We start from the raw sequence: 13849 nt of genomic DNA, 5'->3' as shown, positions 1-13849 counted from the left end.
GACGATTAATGACATTAGTGGTGTATGACTCTGACTGCTATTTTCAGTGTCCCTGCATGGTCTGGAAGGTCACTGTTCCAGTTAGAGGGTTTCTGTGTCTATGTGTTTATGTTTGTGGTCAGACAGACAGCCGGCAGCCAGGTCATTGTCACTGCTCCTGAGAAACATTCACAGGAAGTGGCATCACCACAAGATGTTACCTGAAACGTAGAAGGGGGGCCTCTATCAGTAACCTGAGACCTACTGCCTTCCGATAAAGTTGGTAGGTGTTTCATGTCCCTCAGCCACACTGACCAATGAGCATGCAGAAGAAGTCATGCAAACACTTCTGCAGGCATATGACGCCAAGAGGAAACTGCACCGACACTTATGACATTCTTGCTCTCTCTAATCCCTCCTCTCACACTCTCTCTCCCCCCTCGCTCTTAGTCTTTCTTTCTCTATCTCGCTCTCTCTCTTCGCCTGAGCCCTCTATCTACCTACTTTCTCTTTCTCTGCAACATTGAGTGGTCTGCTCATAAAGTAACAAAGCTACCAGTATCTGTGAAACACCATGACCGTTAACCACACAACCAGCAGCAGTAGGAAACACATGCTCCAAAACCACCCCCATCATACTGATCAACACAGTGACAGACCCCAAACACACCCACGCTTCATCTTCTAACTCTCAAGCTGAGTGAAGGGGTATTTTCAGAGAGCAACTATAGAATGTGACTTCTTTTTCAGCTAACATACAGGAATTATTTTATAGAACAGCAGCCCTCATCAAAATGAAGTCTCTGCTCTTTCTCTACTCTTTCTTCTCTGTGTGTTTTGGATAGTCAACTGCTAGCTATCAGTGACAGTGATAGATAATGACATAAAGCAAGAGGAAACTGTCATACAACACCTTAAAGAGATGTCTGGTGGTCCCTTCTCCTGCTTCTCCAACCTGGGAATACTACTTCTCCTACTCAATAACCTCTAACTATGTTAAGTTTTGTATCTATTTTTTATTTTATTTAACATTTTAAACACAATAAAACCACAATACAACCATCAACGAGGATGACACAAACAAGTTTAAATACATCCCCATTGTGGTCCTCTTGAAAACACAAATATACACAAGATAACATGTGTCGTGTGTTTGATATAATCAAAGTTGAAGACTGATATTTTATCAAATCAATTCTCTGTAATTATTATTACGTCATTACAGTAATCATGTCAATTTAATTAACTAAGAAGTCGGGGCACCACGGAAAATCTTCCTTTTGGGAAGGAAGGCTAAGGAACGTTGGTCTTTAACGGACCTGGGAAGCTATTCTCACATAAATACACACTGTATGCCACAAACAATCGCTCAATCGGAAAACTAATGCACTCTATTTACTTGAAGCTGGTGGTGTGATGCTCTGGTTTTCCCTGTCCTTTGTGGTATCTTCCAGGTCGTCGTATGGTCACGTGGTCTGAGAGGTTCATCTCACTCTGGAGAGTCGTCCACTTCGGTCAGTGTTCTCATACTAGATTTGCATATATGTTCAGCTGCAGTCTGATATATGCTAGTTTAGTATGAGTTCATACCATTTCATGTGTGGCGCAAGCTTTCATGTTTCTTGGCCTGTAGGGTTGAAATTAGAATTAGCCCTTTTTAAATTTGAGGACAAGTCCTCCCATTATTTGGAACTTACAGTGGGCCAAAAAAGTATTTAGTCAGCCACCAATTGTGCAAGTTCTCCCACTTAAAATGATGAGAGAGGCCTGTAATTTTCATCATAGGTACACTTCAACTATGACAGACAAAATTAGAAAAAAAATCCAGAAAATCACATTGTAGGATTTTTTATGAATTTATTTGCAAATTATGGTGGAAAATAAGTATTTGGTCAATAACAAAAATGCATCTCAATACTTTGTTATATACCCTTTGTTGGCAATGACAGAGGTCAAACGTTTTCTGTAAGTCTTCACAAGGTTTTCACACACTGTTGCTGGTATTTTGGCCCATTCCTCCATGCAGATCTCCTCTAGAGCAGTGATGTTTTGGGGCTGTTGCTGGGCAACACAGACTTTCAACTCCCTCCAAAGATTTTCTATGGGGTTGAGATATGGAGACTGGCTAGGCAACTCCAGGACCTTGAAATGCTTCTTACGAAGCCACTTCTTCGTTGCCCGGGCGGTGTGTTTGGGATCATTGTCATGCTGAAAGACTCAGCCACGTTTCATCTTCAATGCCCTTGCTGATGGAAGGAGGTGTTCACTCAAAATCTCACGGTACATGGCCCCATTCATTCTTTCCTTTACACGGATCAGTCGTCCTGGTCCCTTTGCAGACAAACAACCCCAAAGCATGATGTTTCCACCCCCATGCTTCACAGTAGGTATGGTGTTCTTTGGATGCAACTCAGCATTCTTTGTTCTCCAAACACGATGAGTTGAGTTTTTACCAAAAAGTTATATTTTGGTTTCATCTGACCATATGACATTCTCCCAATCTTCTTCTGGATCATCCAAATGCTCTCTAGCAAACTTCAGACGGGGCTGGACATGTACTGGCATAAGTAGGGGGACACGTCTGGCACTGCAGGATGTCACTGATGGTAGGCTTTGTTACTTTGGTCCCAGCTCTCTGCAGGTCATTCACTAGGTCCCCCCGTGTTGTTCTGGGATTTATGCTCACCGTTCTTGTGATCATTTTTGACCCCACGGGGTGAGATCTTGCGTGGAGCACCAGATCGAGGGAGATTATCAGTGGTCTTGTATGTCTTCCATTTCCCAATAATTGCTCCCACTGTTGATTTCTTCAAACCAAGCTGCTTACCTATTGCAGATTCAGTCTTCACAGCCTGGTGCAGGTCTACAATTTTGTTTCTGGTGTCCTTTGACAGCTCTTTTGTCTTGGCCATAGTGGAGTTTGGAGTGTGACTGTTTGAGGTTGTGGACAGGTGTCTTTTATACTGATAACAAGTTCAAACAGGTGCCATTAATACAGGTAACGAGTGGAAGACAGAGGAGCCTCTTAAAGAAGAAGTTACAGGTCTGTGAGAGCCAGAAATCTTGCTTGTTTGTAAGTGACCAAATACTTATTTTCCACCATAATTTGCAAATAAATAAATAAAAAATCCTACAATGTGATTTTCTGTATTTTTTTTCCTCATTTTGTCTGTCATAGTTGAAGTGTACATTTGATGAAAATTACAGGCCTCTCTCACCTTTTTAAGTGGGAGAACTTGCACAATTGGTGGGTGACTAAATACTTTTTTGCCCCACTGTAGGTGACGGGGGCTTTTATAGAAATGTAAGAAATGGGTTAGGTGGCTCCACTCCCTGTTCGGGCGGCGCTCAGCTGTCGTCGCAGGCATACTAGCTGCCACCGATCCTTTCTCCTGGTTATGTCTGTTTTGTGTTTCACCTGGTTTCATTTTGGTTAATTAGAGGGGTATTTAATTCAACATTTCCTTTGGGGCTAATTGTCTGACCTTAGTTCCTTTTTTATGTCTTTAATTTAGTTGGTCAGGGCGTGAGTTGGGGTGGGCATTCTATGTTGCTTTTCTATGTTTTGTTCTGTTATATTTCTATGTGTTTGGCCTAGTATGGTTCTCAATCAGAGGCAGGTGTCAGTCGTTGTCTATGATTGGGAGCCATATTTAGGTAGCCTGTTTTCTATTGTGTTTTGTGGGTGGTTGTATAATGTGTTAGTGTTTTCACCATACGGGACTGTTTCAGATGTTTGTTTGTACTTTTTGTTATTTTGTTCAGTGTTCTGTTGATTTTATTAAATATGTCATTATGGACACTTACAGTGCCTTGCGAAAGTATTCGGCCCCCTTGAACTTTGCGACCTTTTGCCACATTTCAGGCTTCAAACATAAAGATATAAAACTGTATTTTTTTGTGAAGAATCAACAACAAGTGGGACACAATCATGAAGTGGAACGACATTTATTGGATATTTCAAACTTTTTTAACAAATCAAAAACTGAAAAATTGGGCGTGCAAAATTATTCAGCCCCTTTACTTTCAGTGCAGCAAACTCTCTCCAGAAGTTCAGTGAGGATCTCTGAATGATCCAATGTTGACCTAAATGACTAATGATGATAAATACAATCCACCTGTGTGTAATCAAGTCTCTGTATAAATGCACCTGCACTGTGATAGTCTCAGAGGTCCGTTAAAAGCGCAGAGAGCATCATGAAGAACAAGGAACACACCAGGCAGGTCCGAGATACTGTTGTGAAGAAGTTTAAAGCCGGATTTGGATACAAAAAGATTTCCCAAGCTTTAAACATCCCAAGGAGCACTGTGCAAGCGATAATATTGAAATGGAAAGAGTATCAGACCACTGCAAATCTACCAAGACCTGGCCGTCCCTCTAAACTTTCAGCTCATACAAGGAGAAGACTGATCAGAGATGCAGCCAAGAGGCCCATGATCACTCTGGATGAACTGCAGAGATCTACAGCTGAGGTGGGAGACTCTGTCCATAGGACAACAATCAGTCGTATATTGCACAAATCTGGCCTTTATGGAAGAGTGGCAAGAAGAAAGCCATTTCTTAAAGTGTTGTTTAAAGTTTGCCACAAGCCACCTGGGAGACACACCAAACATGTGGAAGAAGGTGCTCTGGTCAGATGAAACCAAAATTGAACTTTTTGGCAACAATGCAAAACGTTATGTTTGGCGTAAAAGCAACACAGCTCATCACCCTAAACACACCATCCCCACTGTCAAACATGGTGGTGGCAGCATCATGGTTTGGGCCTGCTTTTCTTCAGCAGGGACAGGGAAGATGGTTAAAATTGATGGGAAGATGGATGGAGCCAAATACAGGACCATTCTGGAAGAAAACCTGATGGAGTCTGCAAAAGACCTGAGACTGGGACGGAGATTTGTCTTCCTACAAGACAATGATCCAAAACATAAAGCAAAATCTACAATGGAATGGTTCAAAAATAAACATATCCAGGTGTTAGAATGGTCAAGTCAAAGTCCAGACCTGAATACAATCGAGAATCTGTGGAAATAACCGAATACTGCTGTTCACAAATGCTCTCCATCCAACCTCACTGAGCTCGAGCTGTTTTGCAAGGAGGAATGGGAAAAAAATTCAGTCTCTCGATGTGCAAAACTGATAGAGACATACCCCAAGCGACTTACAGCTGTAATCGCAGCAAAAGGTGGCGCTACAAAGTATTAACTTAAGGGGGCTGAATAATTTTGCACGCCCAATTTTTCAGTTTTTGATTTGTTAAAAAAGTTTGAAATATCCAATAAATGTCGTTCCACTTCATGATTGTGTCCCACTTGTTGTTGATTCTTCACAAAAAAATACAGTTTTATATCTTTATGTTTGAAGCCTGAAATGTGGCAACAGGTCGCAAAGTTCAAGGGGGCCGAATACTTTCGCAAGGCACTGTACCACGCTGCACATTGGTCTGATCCTTGCTACTCCTCTGAAGAAGAGGAATTCCGTTACAATAATAAAAATCAATCATTTTGCACCTTATTCAACCATCTTACATATAAAACCTTATTTGTTCATTGCAAATTGTGAATAACTCAAACAGGTTAATGGAAGGGGTGTGCTTGAAAGGATGCACATAGCTATGGCCATATACTCTTATAATATCCACCTGGCACAGCGAGAGGAGGACTGGCCACCCCTCAGAGCCTGGTTCCTCTATCTATTTTTACATTTCTCTATACAATTGACCATGTTAGGTAAGTCTGTTTTTGTGGGATTGCAAGAAAAAGCAGACAGTGAGATCAATAATAAAACAAAACTATAGTTTGATTTTGGAATAAGGTACAATAACAAAATGGGTAAACATTTTAAAGACTAAACATTTGATTTGTGTAATTTCCTTCATAACAGATAAACCCCAAGCTGTCCTAAGTGTCTCTCCTCAGTGGCTGAACCCTGGAGACTCAGTTACTCTGAGCTGTGGGGTTAAAGAGTAATCTACAGGCTGGAGGTTCTTATTGTACCAAGCTGTTGACTACACAGCTTGGTTACTCTCCCTTTTGGACAGGTCCTATTCTGTAGATCCTCTATCTGGCAGTGGGACTACTGAAGACTCCTACACTCTGATCCCTGCTGGTCCTAGTCACACAGGAGGATATGTGTGTAGAGCTGGGAGAGGAGACCCAGTCTATGACACACTCTACAGTGAACTTCAGTTTTTCTGGTCAGGAGGTAGCTAACTGCATTGAAACTGCATTTAGTCATATTTAAGTCACCCTTGTGTGTATATATAACCACTGTAAACGTTTGACTTGTTTCAGATCCGCAACCTTCAGTATCTCTCAAAATAAGACCTAACAGAACTCAACACTTTACCTCAAAGTCTCTCTCACTAAGCTGTGGGGAGAAGGGGAACTCTACTGAATGGAGACTGAAGAGATACAGAGAGAAAGCAGTGGAGTCAGAGTGTGGCTCTAACTGGGGATCAATAGCAGAGTCCACATGTACCATCAGATTCACATGTAAAAAGGACAGTGGAGTTTACTGGTGTGAGTCTGGATCAGCAGAGTACAGTAATGCTGTCAACATCACAGTGGATGGTACATCTGTTGTACAACAGTGACTAACCTTTTTTACTTTTCAATGTATGATAATGATGTTCAATTCTGAAACTGAATGAACGTATCTTATATAAAATGCAAGCTCATAAGAGGTTAATATATTGTGAGTGATTACTCAAGATTTACAGTTTAATGTATATATTATTTTACACAGTTGGCCCTCTGATTCTGGAGAGCCCTGCCTATCCCATGACTGAGGGAGACTCTGAGCTGTACAAATAGATATCAGGAAACAAACCCGAACCCCAAGGTTAATTTCTACAAAGATGGAGTACTCATCAGGAATGAGACCAATGGAGAGAGAACCATCCCTGCAGTGTCCATGTCAGATGAAGGCTTCTATAAGTGTAAATCTAATGAAGGAGAATCACCAGAGAGCTGGGTGACAGTGAGAGGTGAGAAAATGGTCATGATCACATTACCTTTTCATAATATCTGTGGTCATCAGTCATTTGTTGTGTTAAAAAGCATACTGTAGGTATGGAGTTACAAGCTCAGACTGGTCATCTGATCTCAAATCAGTTGTCAAATATATATTCCCTTTGTCCACTACTATTTATTTTCTACAACTACCTCAGAACCTGATGGTGATTTGCTGTTCCCTCTCCAGGCGTAACTCCTGGACCCTCTACATCAGTCCTAGTAGGAGTGGTTGTTGGCCTGGTTGTTGCTGGTGTTCTACTGGCCTTTATCCTGGTACTGCTGTGTCGACATAAAAACGTCAAAACTGTAAAGACCTGATATAATCGAATACAATTCTCATTGCAGGTTCTTGTTGTAACAGGACATTCTCGTGAGTAGCTTATTCAATAAGCTAATTCCTTAATTTGTTGACTGGAAATGTCCATTTTCAGCAGCAACTGGACCTGTTGATGTGACCTATGCTGAGGTTGACCTTAAACAGAAGGCCAAAGCCAAGAAGAAGAAAGGTAAGACTGGACATCCCTCCTTCCATATTCCCTCTATCGTAACCTCACACCTCTTTGACCCCATATTGACTAGCTGTATAATATTCACCCTTATTCACCCTGATAATATACACACCCTGATCTGTTTCACCTGTCTTTGTGATTGAATCCACCCCCCTCCAGATGTCACCCATCTTTCCCATTATCACTTGTGTATTTATACCTGTGTTCTCTGTTTGTCTGTTGCCAGTTCGTTTTGTTTCTACAAGACTACCAGCGGTTTTCCCTCTGCTCCTGTCTCTCGATTGTTCCTGTTTCCTTGTTTTCCCAGTGTTGACCATTTTGCCTGCCCTGACCCTGAGCCTCCCTGCCGTCCTGTACCTTTGCCCCACCTATCTGGATTACTGACCCCTGCCTGCTCTTGACCTGTCATTTGCCTGCCCCTGTTGGATTAATAAACTGTTGTTACTTCGACGTTGTCTGCATCTGGGTCTTACCTGAAACGTTATACTATGAACTGGCCAAGACTGACGCAGCAGACCCGGGGCCAGCTGCGCAACGCCATCTTCTCCCAAGGAGCCACCATCAGCACACAAGGATTTGCTTCATGGCCCAATGAAGGGGGTCCAAACGTTGGCTGAACCCCATGATCGTGTATCGGACATTTTGCTGGAGCAATTCCGCAATTCCGCTGGGAAACAGCCTACCATGGTGGAAACCTCACAGCCCCTCAGTAACTCAGCTGTTAACCTCTCTGGCGCAGGCGTTCCGCTAGCAACCCACCTCGACAACACCGGGTGAAATTGCAGAGCGCCAAATTCAAAATACAGAAATACTCATAATAAACATTCATAAAAGTAAAAGTGTTATACATCGGCTTAAAGATTAACTTCTTGTTAATCCAGCCGCTGTGTCAGATTTCAAAAAGGCTTTACGGTGAAAGCATACAATGCGATTATCTGAGGACAGCGCCCCACTTACAAAAGCATACAAACATTTTCAAGCCAAGTAGAGGAGTCACGAAAGTCAGAAATGGTGATAAAATTAATCACTTACCTTTGATGATCTTTATCTAGTTGCAGTCACAAGAGTCTCTGTTACACAATAAATGTTTGTTTTGTTCGATAAAGTTTCTCTTTATGTCCCAATAACTCAGTTTTGTTGTTCAATAATCCACTGGCTCAATGGTGGTCACATGCAGGCGAATACATCCTAATAGTACCGGTAAAGTTCATCGAAACGTGTCAAACGATGTTTAGAATTAATCCTCAGGTTGTCTATTGTCTAAATAATCGATAATATTTCAACCGGACAATAGCGTATTCAATGGAAAGGAAAAAGAATGTAGGGCGCGCAATCGGTCACGCGCGCAAACCAACTCTGCTTCACTCTACAGTCCACTTACAAAATGTCTCATTCTTCCTCATTTTTCAGAAAACAAGACTGAAACAATGTAGCGGAAGCCATAGGAACTGCAATCTGGGTCTTAACCGATTACATACTGTGTAGGAATTAAATTGAAAACTACACACATCAAAAATTTCCCACTTCCTGGTTGGATTTTCCTCAGGTTTTCACCTGCCATATCAGTTCTGTTAACCTGTTAGAGCTCTAGGGGCGCTATTTCATTTTTGGATAAAAAACGTTCCCGTTTTAAGCGCGATATTTTGTCACGAAAAGATGCTCGACTATGCATATTCTTGACAGTTTTGGAAAGAAAACACTCTGAAGTTTCAGAATCTGCAAAGATTTTGTCTGTAAGTGCCCCAGAACTCATTCTACAGGCGAAACCAAGATGATGCATCAACCAGGAATTAGCAGAATTTCTGAAGCTCTGTTTTCCATTCTCTCCTTATATGGCTGTGATTGCGCAACGAATGAGCCTACACTTTCTGTCGTTCGCCCAAGGTCTTAGCAGCATTGTGACGTATTTGTAGGCATATCATTGGAAGATTGACCATAAGAGACTACATTTTCCAAGTGTCCGCCTGGTGTCCTGCGTCGAATTCGGTGCGCAATTGCCAGCTGCTTCTACTTTACCATTTGATTCAGGGGAGAAAGCATGTGTCCAAGAACGATGTATCAATGAAGAGATATGTGAAAAACACCTTGATGATTGATTCTAAACAATGTTTGCCATGTTTTCAGTCGATATTATGGAGTTAATTTGGAAAAAAGTTTGCGTTTTGAGGACTGAATTTATGGATTTTTTTTGGTAGCCAAATGTGATGTATAAAACGGAGCTATTTCTAATACACAAGGAATCTTTTTGGAAAAACTGAGCATCTGCTATCTAACTGAGAGTATCCTCATTGAAAACATCAGAAGTTCTTCAAAGGTAAATGATTTTATTTGAAGGCTTTTATGTTTTTGTTAATGTTGCGTGCTGGATGCTAACGCTAATGCTAACGCTAAATGCTAACGCGAAATGCTAACTCTAGCTAGCTACTTTTACACAAATTATTGTTTTCCTATGGTTGAGAGGCATATTTTGAAAATCTGAGATGACAGTGTTGTTTACAAAAGGCTAAGCTTGAGAGATGGCATATTTATTTCATTTCATTTGCGATTTTCATAAATAGTTAACGTTGTGTTATGCTAATGAGCTTGCTGATAGATTTACACAATCCTGGATACAGGGGTTTTTTCATAGCTAAACGTGACGCAGAAAACGGAGCGATTTGTCCTAAACAAATAATCTTTCAGGAAAAACTGAACATTTGCTATCTGAGAGTCTCCTCATTGAAAACATCTGAAGTTCTTCAAAGGTAAATGATTTTTTTGAATGCTTTTCTGTTTTTTTGTGTAAATGTTGCCAGCTGAATGCTAATGCTAAATGCTACGTTAGCCATCAATACTGTTACACAAATGCTTGTTTTGCAATGGTTGAGAAGCATATTTTGAAAATCTGAGATGACAGTGTTGTTAACAAAAGGCTAAGCTTGAGAGCTAGCATATTTATTTCATTTCATTTGCGATTTTCATGAATAGTTAACGTTGCGTTATGGTAATGAGCTTGAGTCTGTATTCACGAACCCGGATCCGGGATGGGGAGATCAGAAAGGTTAAACTCACAGACATTATTGTAACAGTTTTGGAAACTTTAGAGTGTTTTCTATCCAAATCTACCAATTGTATGCCTATCCTAGCTTCTGGGCCAAAGTAACAGGCAGTTTACTTTGGGTGCGCTTCTCATCCAGATGTCGAAATACTGTCCCCAAACCATAACAAGTTTTTAAAGTGTCATCTCATTGGTCACTCCACCTTCTCGGGAGCCCCACTTACCTCCCCCGTAAGCTTCAATGGAGAGCCGAGCACCTGTTGGGTGTTTCTAACTTAGCGTGCCCTCATCTTCGAGCTTCAGCCCTCCTCCTTCCCCTCGGATTGCTCCAAGATTGCCTACCTCATTACGCTGATGTCCGTGAGGGCTCTCACCTGGGCTACCGCTGTATGGGAACAACAGCCGGCCATATGCGTTAGTCTGGAGGGGTTCGTGGGAGAGGTGAATAGGTGGGTTTTGATGCCCGTTCTCCGGGAGAGAAGCTGCTCGGAAGAAAATCCAGCTTCGGCAGGACTCCCTTCAGTGTGGCAGACTATATGGTGGATTTACGCATGTTGACAGCGGAGAGCGCTTCGAACCAGAAGCGCTGTTCTATATGTTCCTGCACGGTGTCTCGGAGGAGGTCAAGGACGAGCTTGCTGCTCGGGAGTTACCTACGGATCTCAATTATCTCATCGCTTTGACCATCCGAATCAACAGGCAATTACAGGAACGACGGAGGGAGAGGAAATTTGATTTCACTCACACGTCCAGGGATTCCACCTTGCCTTCGAGTCATCCCGGAAGTCCCCGACGGTCACATTGCTGATAGAACCCGAGGCTTCCCGACCTCCCCGGAGAGTCACCGAAGACGGCTGAGTCACCGCTTTCCAAGCCTATGCAACTAGGCAGAGCTGGGCTGTCGCCAGCAGAATGGCAATACAGGATCAACACTAAGAGTTGTCTGTATTGCGGGACACTTGGTCATTTTGTGTCTTCTTGTCCTTTAAAAAGACTAGGTTTACCGGTAGGGCAAGTACTCCGGTGGAGCATATGGAGAACTTTTCTGCTTTCCTTGCTCATAAGCCTTTTCATGACATTCTGCTGTGGGGAAATCAGTCTAAATCTCTCCGGGTCCTCATTGACTGGGGTCGCTGAGAGCTTTTTGGACGCTACCCTGGCTTCCGAGCTGAACATCCCCACTCAGCCCCTCTCCATTCCCATGGATGTTAGAGCACTGGACGTGCGCTCCATTGGCCGGGTCACTTATAATACCACTCCTTGTGTCAGGGATCACAGTGAGACTATTACATTTCTGCTCACCCAGTCTCCTCAGTTTCTTGTGGTTTTGGGATTCTCCTGGCTCCAGCGACACAATCCCCTCATCAACTGGTCTACTGGTGCCATCATGGGCTGGAATCCATGATGCCATGCACATTGTCTGATGTCAGCGCAACCTTCCCCGGGGGCTTGGAAGGTCCCCCGGACCTCTCCACCATTTCCGTGGAGTACCAGGACCTTAGGGAGATGTTCAACAAGGCACGGGCCACTTAGCTCCCGCCGCACTGACCATATGACTGTGGGATTGATCTTCTCCCTAGCAACTCTGCGCGCCGGGGGACGACTGTACTCGATGTCGAGACCGGAGACCAAGGCTATGGAGACTTGCATTGGGGACTCCCTACCTGCAGGTTTATCCATCCGTTGTCCTCTCCCGCTGGCACAGGGTTCTGTGGAGAAAAAGGACAAGACCCTGCGCCCATGCATCGACTACTGGGGACTCAATAAAATAACGGTGATGAACCGCTACCCGCTACCACTCATCTCCGCGGCCTTTGAGCCGCTAAAGGGGACTTGTTTTCCAAGCTGGATCTACAGAACGCCTACCACCTAATGTGGATACGGGAAGGGGATGAGTGGAATATCACCTTCAACATGGCCAGTAGCCACTATGAGTATTTGGTCATGCCATTTCGCCTCACCAATGCCCCTGCCATGTTCCAGGTTCTGGTAAATGATGTTCTCCGCGACATGTTGAACCGGATCGTCTTCATTTACATTGATAACATCCTCGTCTTCTGCCGCTCCCCCGAAGAACATGTGCTCCACATCCGACAGGTTCTTCAACGCCTGCTGGAGAATCAGCTGTTAGCTGTTAGCTGTTCTGGCAGAGAAGTGTGAGTTGCATCGCGCCACCATCCCCTTTCTGGGGTACATCATCTCCGCTGGGAGTGTCAAGATGGATCCCGGGAAGGTGAGAGCGGTAGTGGATTGGCCCCAGCCTGGGGTTCGCCAACTTTTATTTTTTAATTTTATTTTTTTTAATTTTAATATTTTTTTTACCCCTTTTTCTCCCCAATTTCGTGTTATCCAATTGTTGTAGTAGCTACTATCTTGTCTCATCGCTACAACTCCCGTACGGGCTCGGGAGAGACGAAGGTTGAAAGTCATGCGTCCTCCGATACACAACCCAACCAAGCCGCACTGCTTCTTAACACAGCGCGCATCCAACCCGGAAGCCAGCCGCACCAATGCGCCGGAGGAAACACCGTGCACCTGGCCACCTTGGTTAGCGCACACTGCGCCCAGCCCGCCACAGGAGTCGCTGGTGCGCGATGAGACAAGGACACCCCTACCGACCAAGCCCTCCCTAACCCGGGCGACGCTATTTTCAAAATATGCTTTTCAAACAAAGCTACACGAGCATTTGTGTAAGATTATTGATAGCCTAGCATAGCATTAAGCCTAGCATTCAGCAGGCAACATTTTCACAAAAACAAGAAAAGCATTCAAATAAAATTGTTTACCTTTGAAGAACTTCGGATGTTTTCAATGAGGAGACTCTCAGTTAGATAGCAAATGTTCATTTTTTCCAAAAATATTATTTGTGTAGAAGGAATCGCTCCGTTTTGTTCATCACGTTTGGCTAAAAAAAAATCTGAAAATGCAGTCTCTACAACGCCAAACTTTTCACCAAATTAACTCCATAATATCGACAGAAACATGGCAAACGTTGTTTAGAATCAATCCTCAATGTGTTTTTCACATATCTATTCGATGATAAATAATTTGTGGCAGTTGGGTTTCTCCTCGGAAGCAAGCGGAAAAATACACGCAGCTGGAGATTACGCAATAATTGCGACGGAGCACACCAAGCGAGCACCTGGTAGATGTAGTGTAAAATGGTCAATCTTCCAATGATATGCCTACAAATACGTCACAATGCTGTCGACATTATGGGGAAACGACAGAAAGTCTAAGCTCATTCGTGACCCATTCACAGCCATATAAGGACTCATTGGAACACAGCGCCTTCAAAATCTGGGGCACT

This window comes from Oncorhynchus mykiss, chromosome 21, assembly GCF_013265735.2.
Source record: "Oncorhynchus mykiss isolate Arlee chromosome 21, USDA_OmykA_1.1, whole genome shotgun sequence".
Lineage (NCBI taxonomy): Eukaryota > Metazoa > Chordata > Actinopteri > Salmoniformes > Salmonidae > Oncorhynchus > Oncorhynchus mykiss.
This window is presented reverse-complemented; position numbering follows the sequence as displayed.